Source organism: Cuculus canorus, chromosome 7 (genome assembly GCF_017976375.1).
Source record: "Cuculus canorus isolate bCucCan1 chromosome 7, bCucCan1.pri, whole genome shotgun sequence".
In the NCBI taxonomy this organism is placed as follows: domain Eukaryota; kingdom Metazoa; phylum Chordata; class Aves; order Cuculiformes; family Cuculidae; genus Cuculus; species Cuculus canorus.
The window spans coordinates 37,339,853-37,355,887 of record NC_071407.1 but is presented as its reverse complement, the minus strand read 5'-3'; the positions used below and the strand labels follow the sequence as shown (position 1 = coordinate 37,355,887).

The 16,035-nt window shown below is 43.4% G+C and overlaps 1 protein-coding gene across 3 annotated transcripts in view; it reads right to left on the bottom strand.

Annotated features, from left to right (window-relative positions):
- Positions 1 to 16,035, bottom strand: part of PRKG1 (protein kinase cGMP-dependent 1) — a 529,543-nt gene that overhangs the window by 144,808 nt on the left and 368,700 nt on the right. The gene's annotated exons all lie outside the window — the stretch shown is intronic.

The following is a 16,035-nucleotide window of genomic DNA, read 5'->3' as shown; positions in this document are numbered from 1 at the left end:
ACACCTGAATTCACGAGTTGCTTCCAGTTTGGCGACTTCTTTAGGGGTTTGTGTAGGTGACAACCAGTTCTGACTTAACGTATGTGCAGCACCAAAGGAACTAAACACTTTCACAGCTTGTAGTCCCATTTATACCTCTGTCGATTTTGTCCGTTGCTAGAAAATATTCTCCTCTTCCCTTGATTTCTCTCATTAGCTGCACAAAGGGAAAGGAAAACCAGCAGAGTTCTATCAGCTGGCATGTACACCGAGTCAGACTCCACTGAGTGGAGTGCCAATAAGCACTTGGATTACAAGGTATTTTGGAAGTGAATTACACTGGGGAAGTCAACATAAAGTGTTTGACTGAAATATATTTATTAAAGCAACAAGTGAACTTTTACTCTGAGAGCAGGAAAACTCAAAAGCTCTATTATTTTAAATAGCAAGAACAACTTTTCTCAGTGGAAGTAAAAGTTGCCTTGAGCCATGAACCCTAACCTGGGTTGCAACTATCTTCTTGACAACTTCAGACAAAAACTACATCTCAATAGAGAAAAGCAAAATATCGTTCTCTGAGTATAGAATTCAGTATTTATTATTGTTACTATAGGCTTAGTACCGTTACAGCAGGCTCATGCAACTCGGCCACATCAATGTGAACTGTCCTATGAATTTGTTAGACAGAAAATTGTACTGAACCTTTCCACTGTCTACAACTTATCCCAGGCTTTTGCACAACTACTAATGAAACATGAAAAAATAGTTTTATTAATTAACCCTGCAACAGTAACATCTTCACCAATCTTTCATGCACTTAGACATATAACTATTAGATTTAATTAAATATTATTTATATTACATATAAATAGACTCATCAGCTATTACGCTCCTTAAAGCGGCTTTATCTTAATATCAGTCCTGAAAAGAAAACCAGAGCAACAGTAGGAAATGTAATCGAGGTCAGATTTTTGGCACAAGATACAGCGCCGCTATCGGGCAGCTGACTATTTCCTTACCAGGCAAGGCCAGCACATTGATCCAGAGATTACCTCACTAGGGTTATTTTGAACTCCAAAGCACAGAGAATTCTCTCTTTTGCGGCTTTGTCTGTGAGGAACTTGGAAAATTACACTTTGGATGTACAAGTGGACAAGCAGAGGGTCAAGTCTTATTGCAACAGAGATGGTACTGCCTGTCATCACAGTTAATAAATCTTATTTCCCTACAGGCAAGGAAAAGCTTCACCCTGGTAAAAGAAGAGCATGAAACTATGTGCTGGTAACAGCCATGTGATTTACATTTCCAAGCCTCTCATTGTGGACACAGTCAGGAGGGACAGGAGGAGGAGAGCACATCTGTTCCACTGATGGCCCAATTTAGAACATCAGCATTTTCCACTTCAGCAGGATCGTAAGTTTTCCCAGCAATGAGCTATTTTTGCACTTGTCTTCTCCCCGAAATACCAATACAGTAAGTTATTTTCATTTTATATTAATTCTGAGATACTTGGGAGATGTGGTTTGGGTTTTTTTTTTTTAGCACGAGTGTAATGTTGAAAGGAAGAAGGGCATCTGAAGGACACAGATTTCCAGCACGAGATCTCTTCTTGCCCGTTTTCAGCTGATGAACTAACGACATACTTGATTGATCCCAAGAGACCTGCAGCCAAGCAGGGAGCTGAGTTTCAGCCCTTCTAGCTTTTGGGGACACCCAAACGTGCAGTAAGCTATGCTGAGGTCAGGCAACCCCCGGATACCCCAGCTGCGCCCTGGGCCCCGCCAGGATGAAATTCAAGGATGAACACTGAGTCGGCTTCTCTGCGCGGTGGCCGCTGAGCATACGGCGGCGTGACAGCAGCTAATATTTCATTTCTGATGGTAAGCATCTGTTAGCAAAGCTGCCAGCCGCCGATGGAGAATCAAATGACTCGAGAAGGGGATCAAAGTGCTCTTTAGCACATCTAGCAGGAGGCTTCGGGGAGATGCTAACCTGACCCAGGGCACTCTAACCTTTCACCTCCCATCTGGTGCGTAACGCCAGGGATGACAAGCATGACCTCTTGCAAAGCTGGGTTTTCTTCTTGTCCTCAACACCTCTCTGAGGTCTGAGTACAAGTAACCTAATGTAAAAACTGTTTACAGAAAAAACAGACCCCTTTTTCACAGTCCCTTGTGCTTGCAAAAACTCTCTTTTTTTTAAGAGGCGAGAACAGTATTAGTTTTCCTGCCATGCTGGCAAGGTCTGAATATTTTTAGTATTTCCACTTGACAGAAAGCAATAAAGAACTGAGCTGATTTTTGAAGGCATGAAGAAAACCTGTAAATCCCACCTGGAGTTCTCTGTGAGCATCTACTACAGGACTAAGCTTTGTCTTCACCTTTCCAAACCCCTCAGCGGCAGGAGAGGCAAAGCAAGCAAGGAGAGTGCACCACGGGATTAAGCTGTGTCAGTCCTAACACTTTATGCTACGCCGTCCTTCGGCTCTGGACTACGACAGCAGTTCAGATGGCCGAAACAGCTTTCAGGCTGCTTCAAAGTGTACCAGGGAGCTCAGAAAGCCAGACTCCACTCTGAGGTCAAAACCATTGGGTTAAATACACCTTGTTGTGTATTTAATTGCTTTAGGTAGACCCTAAATGATACACATTTCTTTTATATTTCTTTTTAAATTATTGGAGAAATACACATTTTCTGATCCAAGTAAGCATTCCAGAGGCTAATCCCTCTGCTACCATACTTAATTTCTATGCATTTTGATTATGAGATTGTCTTTGATGAAAGCCCATACCTTGATTTGATTCCAGATGCCCATTATCAATGCCAATCAGCACAGCACTGGTTCTACAGGCAAGGATCCACTTGGGAACCAGCAGGTCATGAAGCCAGTCCCAGTCCCACCCCTCCTTCAAGTTAAGGACACTTCTATTAAGGGGACGCTCAAAAAAAGGCACCAAAGATAGATTTGTCACCGGGATGCTCAACAAAGATGTTTACCTCCAATCTTAGGCTGTACAACTTTTGGTGACCTCTTGTGACAACGTTTTGAGAGGATGAGTTTCATCCCTGTTTCACTCCTAAAAGTCTGAAGCCAGATAAAGAAAAACTTGTGTATGACCCCCAAATACAGTCCTGTGCTCTTATTTCCATCATCCCCGAAGACTTCAAGAGACAGACAGAATTTCCAAGCTGTGCCCAGAATTTCATACTGTTTAAGGGTGAGAAGATTCATCCGAATCAGCTAATCTTCGGAAACGCGTAAAGCCAAAACCAAAACCCCCTTCATTTAATCTGACAATCCCTGTGGGGTCGAACCAAAAAAGCTTCAACTTCAGAATAAAATCCCATTTCCACCAAAACGTGGCATGGAAGGAGAACTGAACCATTACCAAGAAGTCTGTCCTAGTGGCTGTAGCCCCACAACCAACCGCTACCACTTCTGGCCTTGTACCCTCTCACAAGCCCAATCCGGCAGACAGGATCTGACCCCTAGAACAGTAAGAAATTCCATTTTTGGAACCTTCACCTATTGAGGAGGACAGAAAGCCACAAGGTACTAAAAATGTAAATAATAAAAACTTCTCTTAAATGGTATTTTTCTGCTTTCTGCACAGTATGGAAATAAGGCCATTTCAATTTTACCACATCAGTAACTCCATTTCTAATGTCTTTCTCCTTTCCTCCAGTGGCTTAGTCTTGTGGTCACCTATTAGGCTATCTAATGCCTAGTATTTCATGGATTAAGGGTGAAATGGCTTTCTGCTATCGTAAAGACACTTTTAAATTACTATTATTACAACTCAGAGATACTGCAAATACCACACCAAATAGCGGGAAATAAGAAATAAGTTCAAATATATGCCCAGGACCTTAATTGAATATTTAATAATCTACAGGCACAAAAATGAAAGCTGCCCAAGTGAGTGGGAGCAAGTTCATTTCCCAAGGTAAACCCCCTGGAAAAAAGAAACACCTGCCAGCCAGGGTATATTATGAGAAGCCACCAAGGTCTGTGATAGAGGGGGTGGATCTTCCCTATTTAATGCTCGATCTTTTGCCTAGGACACAGCTTGGATTTGACCACCAGCTCCATTGCTACAGGGCCTTCTTCACATGGCGCAGGAAGACTCAAAGCTTGATATCCCAGCACAGAACAAAGGGCCAACATTCAGTACTTGGTGGTCATTCCTTGGGTGGCCACAGCTGTCTCCATGACTACATTTACTCTTCATTTTTCCCAATTAATCCCTGGCGTGGCTTGCTCGTGAGGCTACAGCCTGCAAGCCAGCCTTGTTCAGAATGCCAGTAGGTGTCACTGTGGGCAATGCTATAGAAGAAACCAGCTGAAGAAAGTTAGAACACCCATCAAGTTAATTAATATTTGGGTTTATTTAATATAATTGCTAATTATATTTTTCCGCTTTTATCTTCAGATAAAAGTACATTTATCTGAGGCTCAGGCAAAGGAGCTTTACCAGCAACAATTCTCTTTTTCTGCTTCAGACCATTCAGGATTGGAGACTGGAAATCACAGACTATTTTCAAGTAAGCACAAAGTTGGATTTCATTTCTTTGGTTCATTGCCATCAAAATTAGCATATATATGTATGCATTTAACTACTGATACGTGGGCTAAAACTAGGGATTTTCAGAAATTGCTATGATTTTGGGGAACCGCTATTAAAATAAACTCACCGAAGGAGGTGCTCAGCAGACCAGACATTCTCCTGCCAGGCTTCCCATGAAGCCAGCACAGCAAAGCCAAGCCCCCAGCCTCTTTCTCCCAAAGCCCTGGCACTGAGAAAGTGCCTCATCTATGAGGAGATCCACCCAGGAAAGCATTGGGTGGCTGAGAGCGCTCAAGTTGTCAAGGAAGCTCCTTTTTAATGGTGATATCTGGCCCTTGGAAACCCCCCAGACTCCTAGTCCTGAGCTTAGGGGGCTGATGCAGGAGGAACTGGGATCGTTTAAGATGGTCATATGCTTTTTTTTTAATAGATGTAGTTCATTAAGATTTGTTTTATCTTAAAATTTGTCATCAAAGCATTATTGTAATTATATTCAAAGAGGGAAGCATTTGCTATACGAATCTATACCCTGGCCATCACGGAGTAAGACAGAGCCATACCTTCCTGCTGATACATCACTAGAAACAAATATACTTTCAGAAGACTACATCTTACCCAACACCTGATCTAGATTTTCTAGTTCAATTTTACACTTGCCCAGATGGAAAGGGAAACATCCCAGCAGCGCTTCTGCTCCGAGGCACTGCCCACGCCCATAGGCAGCAGCAGCCTTGGCTCCCTGTTGCAGGGAGGAGCTTGGGTTGAGCCACATCAGCTACAGCAGAAATCGTCAGATGCACAAGTTTGAATTATATATCAATTTGAATGGAACATATTCTATTTGGTTAACATGAGAAGTGAAGGGCAACCACCAGCCCATCGGCCCTAACCTGTCTGCAGACAAAAGCAATAAATAAAATGTATGGTAAAACAGAAACCGTGAGCACTTTGCGCAACTGTATGCTGCAAAGCCTCTTAAAACTAGAAATAGTAAACTAACGGATATGGGAAAATCAAGAACACGGCTGGATCACAGAGGAGACATTTACTTGGCTGTCCTGGGTTGCATCCTGTGACCTCCCCAATGTCCCTCCTCCTATTTTTCATGTTTCTAAGGGAGAGTTTGTAAATCTGCCACTGCGAATAATAAATTATGGCTTTACTTAAATCCTATTTTTTCATATCTGCAAAACCCTGGAAAACATCTAAGATTACCAACAGAAAACAACTTGATGTGGTTGTTTTTAATTCCGTTCTTTTCTAGCTGTGACAGATTGTCTGAAGAATCCGCTTAGAGGGAACATAAAATTCCAGACAGGCCAGAGCTGGGTTCAATCTGACCTGTCCAAGGATGAGCGCTCCTGCCCAAAAACCTGCACAACCCAAGAGTGGCGACACCAAGCGTGGAAGCTTTATGAATTAATGCCTTATCAGTGACTCACTACAGAGAGCTTTAATGTCCACTCAAACCACTGTTATCAAAAATTATAATAAAAGTAAAATACTGGATACCAGAGAAGCACTACAGGTATTTTATTCTCTTCTACTGGAAACTGTTCCATGATGATGCTGTCACCGTGTGCCCTGATTGCAACCACAGCATTCCCAGAGAGGCTTTTTCTACCCGCCGATCTGGCTGAGAGGTGTTTATTAATGAGAGGGATGCTTAAAGCAGGAGGACAGTGTAATAACCCGGGAAGGATTATGCTACTCGATTGGCAACTGAAAAACAGGCAACTATAAAACTCTTCTCCAGGATACACGAGAAAAATAAATCAGTACAAACACCGCATTTGAAAATTCAGGCTCCAGCTTTAGCTTTTACATCTTCATTGTTGGGTGCTGTCGAATAGACAGGACAGCTAATGCTTGATGCTCTGGTTTCTCCAGGTGGCTCCAAAACAGCACGGCAAGCTCTCGTGCTGCATTAGCAGCTGAGGAAATCTCTTTACAACCTCAGACTCCTACCCTTCTGAGTGTCTGTCAAGATTCTCACGGAGATTTACATTCATACATATATCTACATGCTTCAGATGGCCCTAGGAGATGTAATTCTCCAGCCAGGGTGCTTTGACCTAACTTCAGTGGATTTTATAATTTGCACTGGAAAAAAAAAACCTGACCAACGTTCTTTGTTTGTGGTTTAGGAAATAAGCCCAGAGAAAAGGGCAGCAGTACTTCTGACAACAAGTTAAATAATAATAAGCTCCTGCTGTCTCTGGAGGAATCTGGCTCCCTACGGAAAGCCTGCTAAAAAAGCACCCCCCGAAGCTGCGGGGATTTTCAGTGTAAATGCAAGCTGATTCTTGAGAGATTTCTAAAACTCATTTCATAAAAATCACTTGGAGAACACAATTCCCTGACTGCAAAGGGTATTTGGCAGAAGCCTTCCGCAACCGGTGGGTTTGCATTGCTCATCAGCTGCACCCACTGCAAATCCCAGCAGACTGGAAGCTGTTGTCCACGCAGAGCAGCTGGGAGTTGGGGAATGGCTTCACGTGTGTTCATCACAGGGATTATCAGAGAAGAGAGGCAATAGATACTTTGTGGAGAAAGGCCAAGAGAAAGACCCAGCTGGCCCATACAGTCGGTGGAAGAACTTAGAAACGAGACCTGTCTCAGCAAAACTGCAAGGGCAGCAGCTACGGTTTGAAAAGCCAGAGATGGACTTAACAGAGATCTTGCTAAGGAAGAGAGCGCATCAGGGACAAGAGAGTATCTCTCACTGAACCCGAGGCATGGCGCAGCAAACTCTGCCGTACCAATGCCTCCACAAGACCTCACCAACCCTTTGCAGTTTTGGGATGAGACACGAAGCAGAAAAGGAGCCCAAGATGAATGTGCCTTGAAGAATTTTAAAACTAACCCTTAGCACATTTCGCCAAGGCTTTTCAAGGTCGAAATATTAAGCTATATCTAAAGAAAACCTTCCTGTGATAAGAACATAAGTGTAATGTATTTCGGAGATACGCACAGAGAAAAGGATAATTACATCCAGCACTGAAGGATCACCCTGTTTGCACACAAAACCATTCACATACAGGGTCTAAGGTACTGCTTTGCATACAACGGTCTTAATTACCTTTTCATCAGTGCCACGTAATCACCTTTGCCCTTTACATCGAGGAATGCTGCGATTACACCATCAACCTGCCTAAAGGGACAGGAGAAGTCCTGTCCGACCACCTCTCCCCGCATCTGCTCAGCAGTATCAGTCCGAGACTTCCTTTGCCTCTGCCACCAGCTGGAGCAGAGAAGTAATCCCTCATTTAAGGATGCATCAACCTCTAGCTCCCACTGATGGTAATGGTTTAAACCAGAGCTTACCTACCACCACCAAGGAGCCGAAGTAAACTAGAAAAGGAAGACTGGCATTCAGGAGAGCTTCTTAGCACAAATCCTGACATTTTAAGCCAAAGTTTTGATCTTCTGACTGTTAAATCCAGCCGAGCCTTAGCACAGGTCTACAGAGGCCCAATCTCAGCAGCCCTTGCACAAGTGAGGGTTCGGGGTTTTTGTTGATTTGTTTGGGTTTGTGGGTTTTTCCCAAGACACAATGTATAACTCTTAATGATTTCTGGCCTTATGAAAGCTGAACCTTCTCCCTGTGTTTCTTATGATGTCTGTCCTTTCCGAAATGTAGAGCTACTGCCTTCTCTTCATACACTCCTAATAATCTCATCTTTATACTAAAGCATATACCCGTATTTTCAGAAAGTCCCCTATCTACAAATGTTCCTGTGGTGTCTTCCCAAAGCAGTCTACAAGGTCTGTTGATAGAGAGCTCTAGTGCTTCCTGCATTACACACTCTTCTAGAAAAGCAATAAAATTGAGAAAACGGGGCAAATCAGTTGAGCACTTGACTACACCTTGACTTTCCAGCATCTTTATTTTAACCAGCAGTACTCTATTTTCCTCAACCATAGTCATATGAACCAGACAAATATTTAGCTGTGTTTACCCTGGGTATTCACAAGTTCCATTTTCCATTTCCCCCCCACGTTTTTCCATCCCCACTATTCCCACAAGGCATTAGGTTGGTTTTTCTTTGCAGAGATGCAGCGTTGCCTGTTCCAAAGGCAGCTTTCCACCTCACTCCCACCAAAACCCAGAAATATGATGGGATACACCTTGGGTGCCAGATCCCAAACAAGCAGAGAGAAAAAAAATGGTGCCCCACATCACTGTTGTCTTCTTCAGATGACCACTCCATCCCCCTGAAAATGAAACTCAGAAAAAGGGTTCCATTTTCAGTAGGATGGAGTGGTCACCTTTGGTCCAGGCAGACTCTACCACCAAGCTCTACATCATGACAGTCATAAACTGCAGGACAGCCCAGCAAGGATTGTATTAGACCTGGTTTCCTTTACCTAAAGGTGATCCTCAATCTTATTTGGGCAGGAAAAAAACCCCTAATTATATTGAAATCTAATTAGTCTTGCATTTTTTTTCCTGTTCTATTTACTGTTGCCACACAATTCTACATAACAGGAAGATTCTATTCAGGCTCTGTTAATTAAACAGAAGCATTCTAAGAATTTCTGATGCCTGCTAATTTCACAATATGGAGCAAGAAGGATGGTTGACATCTTCCCATGAAGGCTGGTCAAACATGACAGACCTGCCCAAGCCTGGGAAGCTGAATTACACAAAGAAACTTCCTCCAAGATCGCTGCTCTTAATTAGGACCTGCACCGCTAGCAACAGAGATGAATTTTGTTTATCTTTTACTAGTCATACCTTAATATCAGTCTTTAATGGGGGGGAGGAAGGGGGATGGGGTGAGCAGAAAAGAGTAGCAAGCAAGCCCTATCACACAAATTTACAACATCATTAATGAAGTGGCTGTGGACAGGCACCGTGCTTTCAGCACCTTGAGATCACACTTCCAAGATGTGCTCTGCAGACAGTCAAGCTGCAAGAACAGACTGCAGGCTTGGCATTACCTGCCTGGGATCTTTAACACATTTCTCTTCACTTCTTCATCAGTTTGGCTGTGTCACATATCCATGACCATAACCGCGTAGGGATCAATGAGGTAACCAAGTCATAGCAACTCAAGCTTGGCAGAAGCACATCACTGGCACTTGGACCTCCCTAGTACATTAAATCAAGTGAAAATTTTGAAGTATCGACATTTCTAGTGAAACAAATTCCAAAATGCACACTGAAGAACTGCAGTCCTGGGTCTCCAACTCACTCCCCAGCCAAGCTCTACTGTTCGAGCAAGGAAAAACTAGGACTACGTAGTGAAGTGGGATGCATACTTGATTTAGGGCGAATACTCATAGTATTTTCTATTACAGAGATTTTCTATACTGCATCTATAGTATACAAATATTACATATCTGTAATATATAATCAAATAGTATTATACACATTATACATATAAATAATAATATATAAACGGCAAAGCTATCTAGAGTTGTCGACACACAATATGCAAGAAGAATCCGCTTGAGATAGTTAAGATTTGACATTGTCTACACAAAAAGAATCTTCAGTACTTTAGCAATCAAATTGAAATTGCATTTATTGCTTTTCTGTCACTCAAACTGCCCAGATTCATACATATAACATCTTACATGGATTAGTACAATAAATCCGAAACAGCAGAGGAACATCAAGTACACAGGATTTAGAAATCGCTGGAGTTGAAATACACCAATGAAGCCTTAACTCAACCTCCTCCTGTGTATGTAAAACTACCAAACTTTTAAATCATGTATTATTCTCTCCAGCTCCCCCAGGCTCTGATTTTCTGCCACTTTCCCCTACCTTGAAAGCCCTACACAACTCGGAGCTGGGATAGATATTCAGGCTGATAAGCCCATCCTGACACATGGGCAATGTCATCTCCTTCTTGGAAAGAGAATTAGTACTTAGTTGGGGGGGAAAAAAATAGAAAAATCACTGTAGGCCACTAGCTGCAATGAATAATTTCAGATCAAATGGGTAAGTCATCAAAATCATAAGCAACTGGAAATGGCTTCAAGAGACAAGGTCAAGCAACCTTAATTAACTTATTGTTACCTGAGCTACTGATTTTAGATATAAATCTTCCAAGGATATAAGCTTTACATTTGAACGACATAGAGGATACCCTTGAAAGAGGAAAAAGGCTACCAGAAAGTGAACCAACTTCATGATGGAAAAGAAATCCCTACTTTTACCCCAGAGGAAAAGAAAAAGAAGAAGAAGGAAAAAAAAAAAAGTATCCCCGAGTTCCCCAGCACTGTCCAAGCTCACAACTAGCTCATCCCGCTCCTTGGCCACAGCGGGAATGCAGACCCCAGACCGCCATCCCTCCCGATATTTCAAACGTTTTCTCCAGCGTGGCTGTCCTCCTGCATGCCCACTGGTTTCTCTTTTCTCAGCATCTACTCTGCATCCTGCCAGAAGTACTAATTTCCTCCTGCTGAGCTCTTGGAAGCTCTTCCCAACGCACGGTCAGAGCTGAAGGCCAGCGATAAAAGGTCCACCCGCTGCCATCCCACATGCGTGTATGGCAGTTCCTACTTGTTCTCACAATACAAAGCCAAAAGGTGATGAGCCTCGATTGCTAATACCCTGGGGAAAAGGCCACCCTCACTACATCAGCTGAGCACAACTGGTCTGATGTCCTGCACTCCTCAACTGCACAGGCAAAGCAACGGTGCTTAGCAGTGGCCTCACCCAACCTGGGCTTGAACACCTCCAGGGATGGGGCAGCCACAGCTTCCCTGGGCAACCTGGGCCAGGGCCTCACCACCTCATGGTGAAGAAACTCTTCCTTATGCCCAGTCTAAACTCCGTGGGCAGATAAAGCACCTATATGTTTACCATGAGGAGTCACATCTTGAGAAGTTATACTAGAGCTCAGGTATTTTGGAGTGTTTTGTTCCTCTGCAACCATGAATTCCCCTTTTTATTCTCTTGCCTGCAGTGTCATTACTGGCAATGAGATCCACTTCTTATAGGCTTGCCAATCTCCTTCCTTAAGGATTTGATTGCATTCAATGAATGGTGTTGATGCATAAAGACTGAAAATGCTGACAATGTTAGCATTCCAGATAATCACCGAGTGACACCAGACACATCCGTGTAATACTAACAGTGCTATAACCCACAGGGCTTCTGACAATACCTCACAGTCATAGAATCCCTAGGTTGCAAGAGACCTTGGAGATCATCAAGTCCAACTGTATCTGTCCACTACTAAGTCCTACCCCTAAGCACCTCATCTACCCGCCTTTTAAACACCTCCAGGGATAGGGACTCAACAACCTCCCTGGGCAGCCTGGTCTGGTGCTTCATAACCCTTTCAGTGAAGAAGTTTTTCCTAATGCTCAATCTAAGCCTCCCCGGCACAGCTTGAGGCCATTCTGTCTCATCCTATCACCTGGGCAAAGAGACCAACACCCACCTCTCTATAACCTCCTTTCAGGCAGTTGTAGAAAGAAATAAGGTCTCCCCTCAGCCTCCTCTTCTCCAGCCAGTTCCCTCAGCTGCTCCTTGTAGGACCTGTTCTCCTGCCCATTCATAGTATCACAGTATCATAGTATAGTTGGAAGGGACCTTAAATATCATCCAGTTCCACTTCCCGCCATGGGCAGGGACACCTCCTGCTGGATCAGGTGCCCAAGGCCCATCCAACCTGGCCTGGAACACCTCCAGGGATGGGGCAGCCACAGCTTCCCTGGGCAACCTGGGCCAGGGCCTCACCACCCTCATTGTGAAGAAATTCTTCCTTATGTCCAGTCTAAATCTGCCCCTCTCCAGTTTATACCCATTCCCCCTGGTCCTATCCCCACAAGCCTTTACGAATAGCCCCTCTCCAGCTTTCCTGTAGGCACCAGCTTCACTGCCCTTCTCTGGACACACCCAAGGACCTCAATGTCTTTCTTGTCCACCTGGGCCACTGCTGGTTCACGTTCAGCAGCTGTCAACCAACACCCCCAGGTCCTTCTCCACTAGGCAGCTTTCCAGCCACTCTTCCCCAAGCCTGGAGCTCTGCACCGGTTTTTGTGTCCCAAGCGCAGGACTCTGCAGTGGGCCTTGTTGAACCTCACCCCGTTGGCCTCATCCCGTTGATCCAGCCTGTCCAGATCCCCCTGCAGAGCCTTACACACACCAGTTTCTCCACCCCTGTAGGGCAGCAAGGGGGGGAAAGAGGTAAAACCTCCTAGACCCGAAGCTGGGGAAGATGCTCTTCCCTCTCCTCCTAAGTTTCCCCACTGCACCGCCTTTGGAGGCTGCAAGAGAGGACAGGACCTGCAATGTCAGCTGGAGCAGTCAAACGTGGATGGCACCGCAGCTGCTCTAAGTTATTCTACGGGTGTTTCAAAGCATTTGAGTTCCCTAAATAAAAATAAATTAATACTTTATTCCTCTCTGTCATAAACTGCCCACATTGTAATGAAGTGCCATAAGGCTAAGGCTACATATTCTTAGGAAAGAACTGTATACTAACAAAAATCCATTTATTTTTCTGATATAGAGCTGATACATATTTAAGAGTGCCCGATGAAAAAAGACCTTTTTTTTAACTCTAAGAAAATTGCAACGTCTGTATTCAGAAAAGACAATCATAAATTGTTTCAAAGCCTTCAAAAGTGAGGAGTAAAAGGTCAGGCTTTTGTATTTTCACTGTTTTTCAGGTTTATAAAAAAAGAGACTTTTAAGCTTGGCTATTAATCATCTACAGCGAGTCTTTCGATTTGCAAACAAAATCCCCTCTTTCACCTAAGGAAACCAAAATTACTCAAGATGTTTCATGAATAAAAATAACGCGCAAGAAGGAGTTTTTATTGTTTTCCAAAGGAGAATTGCATTCATCCAGAGTAAAGGCATTTCTCCAATACCAGTGCTGGTATTTGATGTGTCACGCAGCTCTCGGACGGGGGTGAGGCACACAGCTAGGCTCAGGCAGCATCCTGCCCGCTGGTATCTTTCCCAACTATGTTATTCTTCCAATATTTAAACGTCAACACGTTTATGTTCTTTACCAAAAAAGAGTACAGGGAAACTACTTTGCCATTGAACAGGTTTCTCTAGCAAGGAGTAGCCCAGAGCACGATGCTAGAAAAGCCACAGGGAGGTCAAGAAAGGCTTTTTCACCTTTTTCTTCAGCTGAAAAAAGCAGGTGCTGAGTTAAAAAAATGAGGGAGACATTGGGAACGGTATCAAAAACGCCACTATTAAACCCCTAGTGCCACGTGCCGCCTATGACATCCCAGACACAGCAAAAGGGGGATGATATCCACCACTCCGGAAAGATAAAGACAAAAATTGCTCCCCGTACAGAATAACTGATGAATTTGGGTCTTCCATCCCTTGCACAGCATAAACACCGTTAACCCTTGCTTCCCCGCCTCTCTCAAACAGGTACCCCCTGCTTGAGTGAAAGGTTGATGGAGGTTGATGTGAAACAGAGGCTTAGCTGACCTAAAACCCATGCGTTTGCTTTGACTCCGCATCCACTACTTTAACTCTTTCTTCTCACCTTACCCTGTAATTTGGATGCATCTCACAAGAATGGGGCATCAAAGGGGTTTGCCGCCAAGTACTGCAATAGATTTGAGAAAACTGTCCTACAGGCAGACAAACTTCTCCTTAAGACATCGAATCACCAAAACCCAAGTAAAACAAGAATTAAATCTCAAGCCGCAGAAACACATTACTTGATGAGTCACACGTTATGTTTGGCAAGCACGAGGATAAACAATGCAGTACAGTCGGGGGCCAGGCAGTCACGTCCCAGCAGAAATGGTGTTACAGCCAAATAAATCAACCCCTGTCCCGGAAGGGATGCGTGGCATCACAGTGGAAATCATTGCAGTCGTTACCCAATGGTTTCAGAGACGTTAATGAAGTCAGCTACACATTACAGTGATGTTTGTTAATGTGAAATGTTGAGCAATATTAATAATTAAAAGAATGTAATGGCAGAAGACGGAAGGGTCAGGTTTGGGTGCTGGGAAAAGCTGTGCAAGAGTCTAACTGCGATTCCCAAATCCTGGGATTGGGCTAGAGGGGCAGTCTAAAGCTCCTCTGAGATTAGTGTCAACTGCAATGATCTACAGCTGAAGAAACCTCCGTATCCAGAACAAGGGCCTGGAAATGGGGTAAGTTATGGCCCTAGAAAGCTAATTCATGGGAGAAGATTTCCTGGCAAATGCACAGCATGCTGGTAGCTTGGGTCTGAGTGTGCTAAAACTCAACTCAGACTTGTTCCGGCTCTCACATGTATAGATTATTAGCAATTCCATCGATGGGAGGGATCTCACATACGTTAGAAGCCACTGCACAAGAAAAGGAACCCCTCCCCTGGGTTCCGTTGATGCTTGAGCTATCCAAGGAACTTGTCGTAAGACTTCCATCAACTCCAGAAATGAAATTATGTTATCAAACACTGACCTTTTCCCCTCCCCACCGTCTTAATAACGCCATTTCCCTGTTTGATTTGGGTAACAGGCAATTAAACCAGCTTTTTCTTGTTTCTGGGTTTTAGCGAACAGTTTTTAGTAATTATTTAAAGAATGTAGGACAGAAGCAATGCATTATTCACAGCACGTTATCAAAAGAAAAAACTCAGGAAGACTCAATATTAAGAGATTTTTTTTTTTTTCCTATGCCTCAAACTATGCCAAATCAGTCACTTTTTTCCAGCCCTTGTTAGAGCAACAGAGGATAAAATAAATTGTCACCGAGTTTCAGTATGTTAGATACTGTTAAATACAAAACACATAATATCATAATAGCGACTTTTTTGTTGTTGGTTATGTAAAATGCAATATGTTAAATGAAAGACAAACCCAAAGGAATAAAAAGGTTGATTCCAAGCAGGAAACTGGGAGCTGTATCGCAGTACAGCCTGGGATGACCAGCCTCTCTCCCCAAAGCATCCCCCTAAGGGTACAGGATTATCCCCACAGGTGCTGCTTCGGTGCCCCATTTCTCCACTTCAAGTGCAGAAACTTTTAAGCGTCTCTGGAAGAGTTCTACTTACTGTATTCTTTCCCTTAACTCTTGATAAGGAGCTTAATGCTAGTTATGCAATCCAAGCAAATTAAACTATCTGTTTCTGGTTACGCATGTGGTTTTGAGATAGGCAAATTTAATTCACAGCATATCGAGTTAATACGCTCCTTTTCTCTAAATCTGAACACTTCTCCAGCAGTAAAGGAAATAAAGCTTATCTATGGATATGCAATTATTCTGTATGACAGACATCTGATTTGTTCAGATTACAGAACTTATCTGTATACTAAAGCAAAAGGCAAAGAAATAACAACGTCCTATCAAGGCTCTTAAAAAGAAAATCAAATTAAATGTCAGCAGTGGCATTTCTTAAAATCAATGGCAGAGGTGGTACACGTGAACATTCTCCTTTAAACATAGTTATTAGGGTCGCTCATGATAGCAAGGTATGCATGGAAAAACCCAACAAGGCAAGAAATGAAATACTGTTGGACACAGATCTCTTGCAGTTAAATCATACAGTTA